Source organism: Motacilla alba, chromosome 5 (genome assembly GCF_015832195.1).
Source record: "Motacilla alba alba isolate MOTALB_02 chromosome 5, Motacilla_alba_V1.0_pri, whole genome shotgun sequence".
Taxonomy (NCBI): domain Eukaryota; kingdom Metazoa; phylum Chordata; class Aves; order Passeriformes; family Motacillidae; genus Motacilla; species Motacilla alba.
The window spans coordinates 30,599,105-30,612,796 of NC_052020.1; the positions used below are offsets into that span (position 1 = coordinate 30,599,105).

General features: G+C 36.0%; 1 long non-coding RNA gene across 4 annotated transcripts in view; it reads right to left on the minus strand.

Moving 5' to 3' along the window:
* Window positions 1–13,692, minus strand: part of LOC119701648 — a 116,170-nt gene that overhangs the window by 64,242 nt on the left and 38,236 nt on the right. For all 4 annotated transcript variants that reach the window (XR_005257125.1, XR_005257126.1, XR_005257124.1 and 1 more), the window contains one exon: window positions 2,056–2,143. This is a non-coding gene — a long non-coding RNA (uncharacterized LOC119701648). The remainder of the gene's footprint in view (window positions 1–2,055; window positions 2,144–13,692) is intronic.

Genomic DNA, 13,692 nt, shown 5'->3' on the forward strand with positions numbered 1-13,692 from the left:
AAGTGAATAACTAAAATCTTCTAATCTTCTTAAAAGATAAGAAATGTCTTCACCTCAATATTTTTGCTAAAGGTATAGGTCAGAATTTTGGGATGATGTTTTATTCCAATCAAATTTCAAGCATTGTTCCTGGTTTTGTTTTGTTTCTTTGAAAAGGTATGTCCAAGTGGAAGACATAAACAAAGAACATTCTCATTGGTTACCACAAAATTACCACAAGTATTTATCCTGTTCTCATTGCAGTGGAAACAGTCATGATCTCAGATGTGTCATGTGGTAACTGTTGGTAAATGGAAATGTTTAATGTTAACCATAGTATATTTATTTCAAGTCACTTGCTTAAGTATAATGTGTTCTGTGCAGATAAGTTTTGAACTGAAATTCCAGCTACAAGCTGTTTTAATATATAATTCAAGTGTATTTTCAGTAAATACTATTTTTGCCTTGCAAACAGACACAATATTTTCCTTCCTGTGTTAAAATCTTACTTTATGTTTGATTTTTTAAAATTGTTTGGCTAATGCTGCAAAATCTATCAGACAAGGAAGAGACATTTTCTATGTTTAAACAGCATATAGAAGTTAAATTCCTCAGAGAAATCCAGATCTTCCCTGAATTAATGCTCTTGTTTTTAAAACATGAGATATAACATTTCACTAATATAATTAATTGTTTAGGGGGTTGGGGGTTCTGGGATATATTATTATTTTGAATATGTCAAGTTATTCACTTGTAAAAGGGAGAGTTACTCTCATCTTAATGAGCTCAGGTCTTTGAAAAGTTTGAGCAATTGCTGCATGATATAATCTATATCTAAACTATAATCTGCATGTTACATTAGAAGGAAGAATTTTTAAATTTACTTACTATTTTGAAAAAAACAGCACTCTAAAAATGCTACTAAAATTTTTTTATGGATATGCATTGAAACACCTGACACATACAGCAAATTGAGTGTCAATTATTTGAGTGCAGAGTACCTATAAAATTTTTGTTGCCTATTCCTCCAAGTCATTCTATGGAAACAGAATAAATGCACCACATGGAGCTGATTATTGTCATTCACTAAGAAACAATGTTATGATGGTCAAAACACTTTAAATCTGGACCAACTTTGTGGTAAGACTCCCCTTGACTTCAGTGGGATGAAAATTTCTCCCCACCTCTACATATAATCTACAAGTAGTGTCTTGACAACTGCTTCAAAATAAAACTAGCAAGCTAAAAGCTGCAGCTCCAAACCATGGGCAGAATAAGGCATGAAGAATATTGTGTCTTTTTCAAATAAACCTGAAGGGGAAGTCTATGAACACAGAATTAGTTTTTCTAGATTCACTTTTATGAAATGTATTGAGGTCAAGACCAATTTATTTTCAAAAACTAACCACCAGATCTTTGTCCCACTGATAAAGATATTCATAGTTATTTATGTATAAGTGCAAACCTGCTTGTAGATTCTTTTCCTGATTTGGTCTACTGGAATATTGGTTTATATTTATTTAGAGGAAAGAGTGCTTGATGCTGAATCACCCAAAATTTCCCTTAGCAACATAATGTTCAATGGAAGTCTTTCACCTATATCCCCATGTATCTCCATTAGAGCTCCCAAGTTCTTTTCACCATTTCATGAAGACCCAGGGAGCAGAGTGAAATGTTGCTGATGCAGACACCAGTGACCTCCATAGGTGCAAAGCAGCTGCTGTGAAAAGCTGAACTTAACTTTCCATTAGCTTCTCTGGAGGAAGTGGGGGATATGCGAAGCATTCGCTGCACACTGAGACTGATCCCTCACTTCTCTTCAACCTTTAACTTTTTTCCTAACAGTCTTTCAGGAGATGATTGGAAACAAGCTGAGAGACAGAGACTTTATGTAACATAAAGTTACATGGAATTTCCTCTTGGACAACCACAAGGTTATATTATCCAGGGACTTAGCTGTATTTATGGAATATAGGCAACCTATATCTCCTTTCCTTCAGGCTTTAAAAATAAACAGTCTTACATAAAAATACACAACTGCCACACTGTGCCTCACACCATTTTAAGACACCTTACCTTGCAGGGTCTGCAGCCAAAGACTGCAGTTAGTGATGAGGAAGGGAGCCTTCTGTTTCCCTTAATGTACCTCCTCGGGCACTGTCACCTATGGAGCACAGAAGAATTCCATATGTATGAAGTGTTGAGTGCTGGATTGTGAGACTTTTGGCAATATACAATGGTTGACTGATCATTTCACAGATTTATTTCATAGAAGAAATTTACAAACTACATAAACCTTTTCATTAATAAGCTCATACTCTTTTTAAAGATAAATGGAAGGTACCTGAATTAATTCTGGTATAGGTCAGAAATTACCAGTCAAGACATATGAAATATACAATTTCTGTGGAAAAAAAAAAAAAAAGAGGATTCTGTAATTCTTCCTTTTCTGGAGGTGAATTGTCTCTAAGGGACTGCTTGCTCCATTTTTTTCAGGAGTCAGGAGGTTAAGAGATCATATCAGGACAATTTTGCTAGCATCTGTGAGTGGGAAACTAAAATAGGCCTAACTTTATGAATATGCAATCCAAACAGTCTGAGTTTTAAATATCAGACATAAATAATGGACAAATAGAAACCAAGCTAAAGTTGATTATTAGTCTAAAATCATATTTGATTACTCGCTTCATGAGAATTGCAAATTGTTCACTGACAATATGAAAATGGTTACTACTAAAGTGCATCTATGAGTTACTTAAATCATGACAGTAAACAGTTTGGAAAAAAAACCACTATTACTCCAGATTTAAAAGAGGTGTGATATAAAGGTGGTTTTGCAGTTACGTTATTCATCATTTCTTCTGAGTCCTGTTCTGAGACTACCAGTTACCATTAAACATAATAAATGCTTCCAATAATAAGAAGAAGAATTATCTGTGTCCATTAGGAAATAGGTGAAAATTACCTTACAGTTTAATGGGCTGCTAACCAGTTGAAATACACAATACTAAATATTTTGTCCCAAATAGATGCCCACCTACAACAGTTAAAGTCTATTTACAGTTCTTAGAATAATTCCAATGCATTCAATGGTGCAGCATTTCACAATGCCTTGGATGCCACGCCTAAAGCTACCAGTAAAACTGCAGCAATGAACTTGGGCTTTTTTCTTTCTTGATGTTTACAGAAAACAATGTCCTCATAGTTCAGGGACACAAATGAAAACCAAAGACTAAATTCAGGCTGCAGTTTTAGCACCACCCTGACCACTATGTGGTTCTTTCAAAACCTTTAACTCACAGGAGGCCGCATTATCCTGGATAAGATTTAGCTTCCAAGAGGTAAGCAAGAATTTCTGACATTCATTGAAAACTATGCTGACTTTTCCAAAACCAAACACCACCACTTGGTATTCTTAAGCCAAAATAGTAAACCTGAAATATCATGGCAGACCTGGGAATGATGAATAACTTGCCTTCAACTCCGATGGCAATGGGGAAACCGCATCTACATTACCTACTCCTTCCAATAACAGGGTGGGAAGGTGCAGCAGCAGGACTGTTTTACTGGTTTTCCTAGGAGCATTCTCTCACTACAATTACACTGTATTTTCTCCTGCTGACCTCCTCCAGCTGACTTTCTATCAAGCCATGAATCATGGAGCTTTAATCCAGATTTGAAACAGAACCTGCAAGGAATTTGAATAGGTATAGCTTTACTGTTTGCCCCTTTCTATACAGGTATATGCCTTTTTCTGGATGCATAACTGACTTCTTTTTGCTAAGTATTTGAACTGAGGGAGCACACAGGAAGATACATTCCATATCCCAAACTGCTTACAGTAAACCTGTATGTAAGTTGCAAAGAGTCCACACGCAAGGAATAATAAAGGAAAGAAGTGGGGTGGAGCATAAGAATAGTATAAAACATCCCTTCACTGCTCACAATGGTCCTTGGTTTCTCTTAAGATCCTAGTAATCACATTTCCAAAGCATTCTCCCCATTTTTGCTGCTCTTTGTTTCCCACCCTCTTTTTTCTATGATTTTGTGCAAAACAAAGTTATTCGTTTGATTCATATTTTGACCATAGATTAACTAAATGTTATTGCTTGACAGAAAGAGTAAATTAAAAGGAATCAAATTATTGTTTTATCCTTCATCACAAAGACATTCCAAAACACTATTTAGGGGCAATGTATTAAAGACAATAAAGATTAAGTAGGTGGAGTCACAGTGCCACTATAGCATTCTTTGTGCTGGCATACAGTGTCAAATGTAACAGGGACAGTGCCCGATATCTTGAAAAACAGCCACCTTTATAAGGAAGACAAGTAAATTCACCAACATACATTACTTTGCCATTTCTTGATATTTCTACACTTACAGTCTTTAAATTCTGGAGCTGAATATTCACCTGTAAAAGAAGTTTTTTGTTCTCTGTCTGTAAAAACAAATAAAATGCACTGAAAACATATGGCTAATCTATTCAGTATGTTTTGAAAAGTATTCTTGCTTTAGTTCCTCAGTCATGGTTAGAGGTGTCCTTTCAGCCTAAACTTTCTCCTCCAACCAGATGTGCAAACATGCCTCTTAGAAAAGAAAATTGTTGGAATGGAAAGGGAGAAGTTTAAAACCCATCAGTTTTCAGAATCTTATCACTTCCCCTGCAATGTCATACATTTGGGCATGTATTTGTGTATACAACCTGTGTATTTAGTGAAGCCCCATCCTCCCACTTTATTGAAATTCCTTTTTAACCCAAGTCTCCAGAACATATCACTTCCTCAGTTGTTTATAATTTGTCCAAACTTCTTTGCAGTTCCTGCAATAACTTAAAAATTTATGGTGATTTTGAGCAGATGCACAATACAGAGTTAGACAGTATTAATACACAGTTAGACTTTTTTTTCCCCAACTTTTTTCAAGGCAAGAAGCAACTTGGTATCTTACTTTCTGAGCTGCAGGAACAATGTTGAACAACATATTATTTTTTTTAAATTTTCTTTTATTATAAATATCTCAGAATTATTTAGTGCTTTTTTATCAGCAAAATCAAAGTGAAATGAAAGACTAAAATAGTCACTGCCCACAGTCAATGTTTCTGGTTTATAATAAACTTCATAATTTTACTTAATCTGAGCTTTAAGTGCATTTTACCCTGCAATATAATCCATTATAATCCATTACCTGTAACAAGAATATATAGAATGAGGATAATAAGAAAATATGCTGCATCTCCATTTTGTAATAACTTAAGCCTGATTGTAATATGGGAATGGACTCTGGACTCATACAGATGCTCCAATTATTTTTTTTTCCAGTATTGCCTTGAAGTTGTTATAATAAATATAGAAGTTAAATAAATGCTATATAAAGGAAGACTTTTGTATTAAAATTAACAGAACAAGGATTAGAAGTCTTATTCCAAAGCTCTGAAATCAATGGGAATTCGGCCACTGGAATGGAAGCTCCTATCCAATAGAAAGGATAGTTTCAGTGATGGCAGAATAAGGTTATTTTATAGTTTTCAAGTAACTAATTTTCAAAGTCAATATATTTTAAATATAATCTAGATGTCTTCTCTGCATTATGAAAGTCCCTTTTATTAGTCCCTTGAAGCTAAACCAATATCATTGAAGAAGATGCAAATGCTGGAGGAGATTTAGCAAGGGAATTGTGCAGAAACTAAAAGGGGGTTCACTGAGACCATTTAATTATTTTCCTGTCCTTCTATCTGAGCAACATCAACAATAGGTGAGTTCAAAATAGATATTTTCTGTCTGCAGATCCCACCTCCCAAATACTGAAGTCAAACAGCACCTTTAGACTGCACAAGACCTTCAGATTTGGCCTGCCTTTGACCACTAGCCTCTGTTCTCCCCTGAAACAAGAAACAAGGATGCAAATCAGTTCCAGCACGATATTATCCTTTCCTCATTATTGTCATCTGAAGTGAGAGGGGAACTTGACTTAGCTCATATATCATTAAAAACCTTTATTATCTCCATGCTACGTTAACTTTCAACTGTGCTATTGAAGGTAGAGGCTCTGTATTCCCCTAAGAAACATCAAGCAATGACCCATTGCCGTCTAAAGACATCCGAATTCATAGGGCAACCTTAAAAATCTAGGAAATCTACCACATAAAACACAAACACAGGACATGGAGATCCTGTGAAATTCAAGTGTTGCAAATTTATTACAAGGATGATAAAGGACTGTTCACAGATGCCATTTCTGTGCTGTGCATTCCCCTGATTTCAGTGAGACTATCTCATGAGAGCAGGCAGATTTCACAGAATTCTCTAATTAGTGATTTATTCAATTACTATAATTAATAACTTTATATAATCATTATTAGTTCTAATATTTTTAATCTTCCAAAAGCATCACTTTTATCAGCTGTAGCAGAATTACTAAAGCAAAGCAGATGTGCATATATAAAGATTTATAAAATAAGGTTTATATAAAAAAGCAGTTCCCTCAGCAGTTTAAACCATGTCTGTGCAGCACATCAGCCTCAATTGTCTGATACAAAAGTCCAAAATATATATTACCATTAATGTATGATACATAAAATCACCCAAGAGTAAGCAGAGATGTACCAATAATGCAAATGGCAGGATCACTTATTAGCTGGAAACAGGTACATCCTTTCAGCAAGACTACATTTCCAGGCATGTACATTGAGCACTATGTTTAGCAGGTGTTTTGAAGTATCTATTCCTATGGCCTTTTTTTTAACTAGTCCAGCAGTAAAATCCACAGACATTCTCTCTAGAGAGAAATTATAGAGACAACATCCCCTCCTGGTGAGGAGCTTCAGGACAGTACACAGGTAAAATCCCTCACTATTTGAAAGAAACCTCTTAAGAAAATAATAATTTTAATTTATATTTTAAATTATTTTGCATCTTTCATCTGTAGTTTTGCTATGTTCTGTATGCACCTTATTAGAATTTTTAAGATAAAATGATCATATTTAAAAAAAAAAAAACCAACCCAAAACTGTCATGTCTGGTAAAATGTCCAAAGTAAATATTTTTCCTATATTAGCTACTGAAACAAAGTCAGTGACTTCTCCCTACAGATCTAGATTAATTTTTATCAATAGAGACTCATGGTGACAGCAACGATTTGGTTACTTGTCTCTAAACAAGGGTACAGGATTTATTTACAGAAATTATCATCTTATTAAACTAATGAATGTATTTCTCTATTTCATAATGGAACACACCTTGTAAAGTTTCTCTGGTGATCAGGCTATCTTTTTTGAAAATGGTTGACATTTTTGCATGCAGAAGAGAAACTAGTGTAAATTGTTAGAAGGATTCTAGAAAGAAGCATAATTTCTGTTTTGCTGATCTAAATTTTAATACTCATGCAAATCACCTGTACAGGAATGGCATGACTAGGAGGAAAAATACCACCAACAGTCTCAGAGCAAAATTCATTGTCTCAGACTATCTCGATTAAAGATGCAGAACTGAGAGATGCCAGCCTCAAATACCTGAAGCATATAGCCTCACCTTGAATATTGTCTGCAGTTTTGGTCACAACAATATAAGAAAAATATCAAACTATTACGGGAATCCAAAGGGACACAAAGATGGTGAAGGTCCTTGAGAAGTTGTGTGAGGAGTGGCTGGGGTCACTTGGCCTGTTCAGCCTGGAGAAGAGGAGATTGAGGGGAGGCCTCATCACAATCTATAGCTTCCTCATGAGAGGAAGGGCAGACACTGATCCCTTCACTGTGGCAACCATTGACAGGACCCAAGGGACTGGCCTGAAGTTTTGATGGTGTGGTTTAGGTTGGATAGTAGGAAAAGGTTCTTCACTCAGAAGGTTGTTGGGCACTGGAATGGGCTTCACAGGGAAGTGGTCACAGCACCAGCCTGACAGTGTTCAAGAAGTGTTTGGACAAAGTTCAGGCCCATAGTGTGACTTGGGCTATCTTGTGAGTTGGACTCAACTGTCCTTATGAGCGTCTTCCATCTCAGCATACTCTGTAATTCAGTGATTTATCTTCAGTGATTGGAAGGCAATACTTTTTCCAAAACAGAACCACAAGACTCAATACTCATATAATGTCATGACAAAAACACTAACTCAAACATTTCCTGTGGAATATATTCAGATCATTTATACTACTATAGACCACTCAAAATACTCGAGAGGTCGGGCACAAGCAGCATTAACTGGTTTAGAGCAATTTGATCTGCCTGCAACCACAGCATCACTGACATGCTCCTCACAGCCCCAGCCAAAGGCAGCAGGCAATCCACCTGCTCAGTCTTCAACATGATGAACAGGAGGAGCCCACAGCTCAAGAATTAATGACACTAAATACAATATCTGTACAAAATGTTCTTACACACAAAGCAGGCAGATATGGGTCCCTGTTGAAATCAGTGACTCATCTGGATTTCTAATTTGCTGTGAAATATTCTTGGATAATATCACATACTCAGAAAATAAATGATAGATGAGAGCACATGTACTTCTCTGTAAATATGAATCAGGAAATCAGGACATGGTTGAGGAATTTTTTGGCTAGCAAATCCAAGTTTACAGAGAAGGAAAGACAGAGGTCATGGTTCTTTCCTAGGTTAAATAATAAGTAAATAAATAAACAATTGGCTAGTATTAGGAAAAAGCAATTCTCTGGTTATCATTGTGCAGGGGTTGTGCTATCCTCACACATTCCCAAGAATATCAGACTCCATTCATGTTCTGCAATTTTCATGGAGAGGGATGGATGACTTCATAAAATCTCAGCCTTATTTCTTGAGTTCTTCAATTTTCATTGCACTGCACTGCAGAAGGTCACCACAAATGAAATAAAGGACTCAAGTCACCAGTCAAATTTGTCTTACTAGTTGGCAGAATCCATATCCCCAAGCTGAAACCCTGCATGGAGCAGTGGAAGAAATGGGTGCCTCCAGGTGGCACGGGGGAAGCCATTGCACTGGGAAGGGTCACTGTGAGATAACCAGCCCCTCTGCAGAAGGACTGAAGTCCCTGACCCATGTACCCAGAATGTATTCCAGCACTGATGGAACCAACAGGGCTCCACAGCAGATGTAGCCACTGGAAATGCTGTGCTGGAAACTTAACTGTTGGGGAAATTTATGCTCCTATAATTCTAAGCAGCAGCTGCTTGATAGTTTTGTGACTAAAAGACGTACCTTACTGCTAAATTTTACACTCATACCTGTTCTCGTGAGTCCTGATGGTTAAATTTTCAACCTTTTGGCCTTTAAATAATTTAGTGTATCAGGGGAACTAGTAGAACAATCCTTCTGCATCTAGTGAATTATACATTAAATGTAAATTCAATTCAACTAAAGCTCCTTTATACCTAACAAGAAGTAGCTGAGTTCTTGAATAACTGACTGAAGTCGACGCTTAAGCTTATAGCTCTCCCAGTCAATAGGACCATGTGTATATTTTGTTTCACACAATCTACTTTGGCTTCCAAGAAAAGACAAACTACATCCTAAGAAATCCCTCAATTAGGTTAGTGATAGAGAAAGCAGCCCCAGTGCATTGCTGTAAGCAGCAAAGTGTGAATTTTCTATTCAACACAGCAACAGTAGGCTATTTATTCAACTTATGTGCATAATTAGTAGTAAAATTACAGGAGTTTTTTCTTTTAGCATAGAGTAGTTATTCTTTATGGGTCTGGATTCTGAACAAAAATATTTCCTTTAGACTTTGAGTAATGCTTTCTTCAGGTGAGCTCTGGCAAATGCTGTTAAAAAATAAAATCTGGAAACCCAGGAAGCATAGAAAGCAGAAGGAAATTACTTCAGCTTGGCATGAGGTACAATATTACTTTCTTTAAATAAAATGTATCCTCTGTCCTCAGGAACCCCTTACAGGTTAATTTAACATTTCATTTTACTCTGTCACTTGGCCTTGGCTGTCCAGAAACACATCAGGCAGCTGATATTACAGTATCTGGAGTTACAAAGGCCTTATGTTTACATACACTATTTTTTACTTTTTTTCCAAATGTGTGGTTGATTGGCATCTTTCTGATTTATTTATATTATTTATTCTATTTTTATTTATTTATTTATATTTACTAAATAAAAATAGCACATAGTGGCATATGCGCTACTAAGAAGGCTGTAGGTAAATTTAGAGGGTATCATACACTTGTCACCAAAACTGCAATTTTACTGGCTGTATCACCATGTTGGCTACTTTTTTTTGCAGTCAGCAATTCTTATCTAAGCAAGCAGAAAACCCATAATTTTAGAAAAAAAGCTGCATGCAAACTGAAGCCCTTGAAAGAGAGGTATGGTTGATACATGTGACATTCTTAAAAGTGCATTTTAATATACAATAGGAACCATATAGGTAAAAAGTCTAAAAGATATTAGCGCTGTTAATGCCATTACTATAACTCTACTTAAAACAGAACAATTACATGTTGTAGATACTTCAGATAAAATTCTGAATGGGTATAGATCCTTGTAAAATACTTTGTTAAATCTCTTCATAAATTCTCCAAACAAAAGACAAAATTATGTCCAGGAAAGTTCAAGAAATAATGTGACTAAATAATTGCTAAGTGCAAAGATAAAAGATTGCTCCATGAAGATTGGAGTAATCTTCGTGGTTTTCTCAATTTTACTTTATGGGACCTGGATGTTTTAAAACACAGCTACTTCGAAGCACACAGCAATAGTAAAGAAGGGATAGCCTCACAGAACAGGGACTGTGACCTGGAGCATGCACTGAAAAGGTCATTTTAGATAGCGTCACCATGGAGAAAGACAGTCAAGTCTTCTCGCATGTACATTAGACATCCAAGCAGGGCCTGACAGAATACAGAATATTCCAAGGATACAGCTCTTAGCAGCTCTCAAGTCAAAGCTGTCCTATTTTTGCATAAATAATCAAATATGCAACAATAGAAGAATTACTCTGAAGTTTATTAACTAGGACCCTTCTTGACTTTTTCAAACGGCTAACTGAGATGGGTTTTCATGCTTTGGCACCTCAGAGCTCATGCACTGTGAAAGGGTATGGATAACTCATATGAGACTAAGTAATCTTCAAAGCATCTATTTTACAGACCTCTCCTTTACTGGCTATACATCAACACATCAATTTGATATTAGCAAAACGGATCTACTACTCTTTAAGAAGATTCAGATGTTATCTTTAAATTAGGATAGAAACAAATTAACTATTCCCATTCTTCTAATTATGGTCACACTCCTTAGTAATATTTCTCATGCTTAAGTTTCCTAAAAAGAGAAACTCACCTTTCTCTAATCTCCTCACTTGTCTATGCCAATAACTAATCAGTCAAAAACATTCCGGTGTAAAGTTGATCTGACAAACTCTGTTGAGAGTATATATGGTGTAAGTTCACTGAATCCTCAGTGGAGGACAGAGTGTTGGCTAAACCCAAAGGTTTATCAAAACATAGTGGTAAATCCCAGATGCAATCTCAGCTTTTCAACTCTATTTTGTTAAGATCTCAAAAACCATTCATGGGATGTTTGTTGGCTGTTTTCTTTTTCCTCTTCATTCCACAAATTCAAAGTAAATTGGTCTGGCTTCTGGTACCTGGCACACTGGCACACTTTCTCTTAACACCTGTAAGCCTGTCTGAAAAACAGAACAACATCTTTGAGATGGGGTGTTTATATGGGCAACATTTAGCCACTGCAGTGAATACAGCCCCACCTTCAAAGAAACTCCTGAGCACTGTTCACCTGATGAAAGCATTTACTGTTTTTTTTGATTTACATGGAAGCAGGCAGTTCATTAATTGAGCTGAAGCTGAAGAAGTAAATGTAAAGCACATGCAGATGTTTTCCTAGCTACTTGGTGTCAATGTTGCTGCAGCTTTCCCAAGTGTAAGAGTACAAAGACAGCAGTGATAAGGCTTTGCAGAATCTCCCAGCAGCTAAAGGTGAGCATAGGTCAAAGAAGTTAAATTTACGTAACTAAATCTAAGTGATTAATATATAGGATGGTACTATGCACTGCCCACAGGACTGCACTATACACGTACTTCACAGAAGCAATAATTTAATACAGCCAAGGGGTAAATGGAGGGCCTGGCACTCACATAATAATCCTTAAGAAATCTACACTCTTAAAAATTTTTTTAGATTTCTAAGCTTCGAGTAAAATTATACCTATTTATATAATTAAGGCACCTCCTCTAGGGGCACTCTTTCAAACCTTAAACTTGGATAAGCTCAATTTCTCTGGTCACTGAAAAAAGAGTTCTTCCTGCTCAGTTCTTTTTCAGACATTGTTCTTTCCTTGAGTAAGAAAGTTTAAAATAATAGTCTCATGAATATACAAAAAGGTGTTCACAGTATGAAAAATATTTCAACCACAAAATTAAAATAGATAAACTTTAATGAGCAATATGGATAATGTTTCATACTCATCAGTTTTTCAATGTCAAAGCTACTTTCTGCTGTCTTTCACCCAGAATCCTAATTAAAATTACACCTCAACATCGTTTTTCAGCTAGAAAGCTCATTAGTAGATCCCTATTACAGTTGCTTTTCTTGGCTTGTTATCAAATCCTTACCACAGTCATAGCAGCTACAGATTAATCAACCTGCTTTTCCTCAGTTCATTAATTTAGCTGCTTTGCTCATATAATCTGTCTGTGTGGAATCTGAGGGTCTTTTATTCCTATTGCAAAAGATCCTGTGATTCGATCCTTAGTTCAGCATGTGTTAAGAGTAGGAGTCTTCACAGACTGTCTATAAGAGAATGCCTCAATTATCACTTCTGCTTCTTCCACTCTTACAGTCTTTGTGCCATTATTTTTTTCTTTCCTAGTGAAAAATATGTCTCATATATGTGGACACTGAAAATACCCACCTTCTTTATTCTCCTCCTTGGCGTCTATCTAAACACCTTTCTATCTTTCTGTCTCCTAGATTAGTATTATGTTTATCTTAGATTTTTAAAGCAATTTCCCCCACCCTTGGAATTTATTGATTTAGAAGAAAATAAAGTGAACAAGAAATAAAGTGAAAAAGGCAATGTGAATGGTATTTGTGTATGCTTATGTATATTTAGTATTAATCATGCACTAAAATCAATGGCTTTTCCTTCTGTCTGGAGCCTTATATGCTTGTTTTCTTATAAAGTTGGACAGTGAAAGAGAATTTGGCTTGCAAAATTCATCACTTTGCAGAACAATTTCTGTCTATGAATATCCAGCATTAATAAAAAAAAATCAGAATGTGTAGATGGTTAAAGAAGGAGATAGCAATCTTGAGAAAACAAAGAACAGAGCATGTCTGTGATTTTGGTAGGCAATATATACCCAAAGGCCTTGTTTTCTCGCTGTAGAGACAAGCAATTTTTCAAAAGTCAATATTGGTTATTCATTTCCAGTGACAGGAGAATACAGTGCCCAGGTGAAAAACAATTTAGACCCCAAATTTCAATTCCCAAATTGGCTATTCAGCTGTAGCCTTGTAACCACATTTCAAATTTTACATTCACTACATTTAGTCAGTGGTCTAATGGTCATAATAGGCTACTGTGCAGCCCTGTGTAAGAAACCACATGCTCAAATGCTGACAAACACTCATCCAGTCCTGGATGCTCAACATAAGAATTTTACACTATCAAATTCCAAGAAAGAAAATTTCATTTTCCAGTGTTCATACATTGGAACTCTGCTATGTCTTTTAGCACACTGGCAGCTTA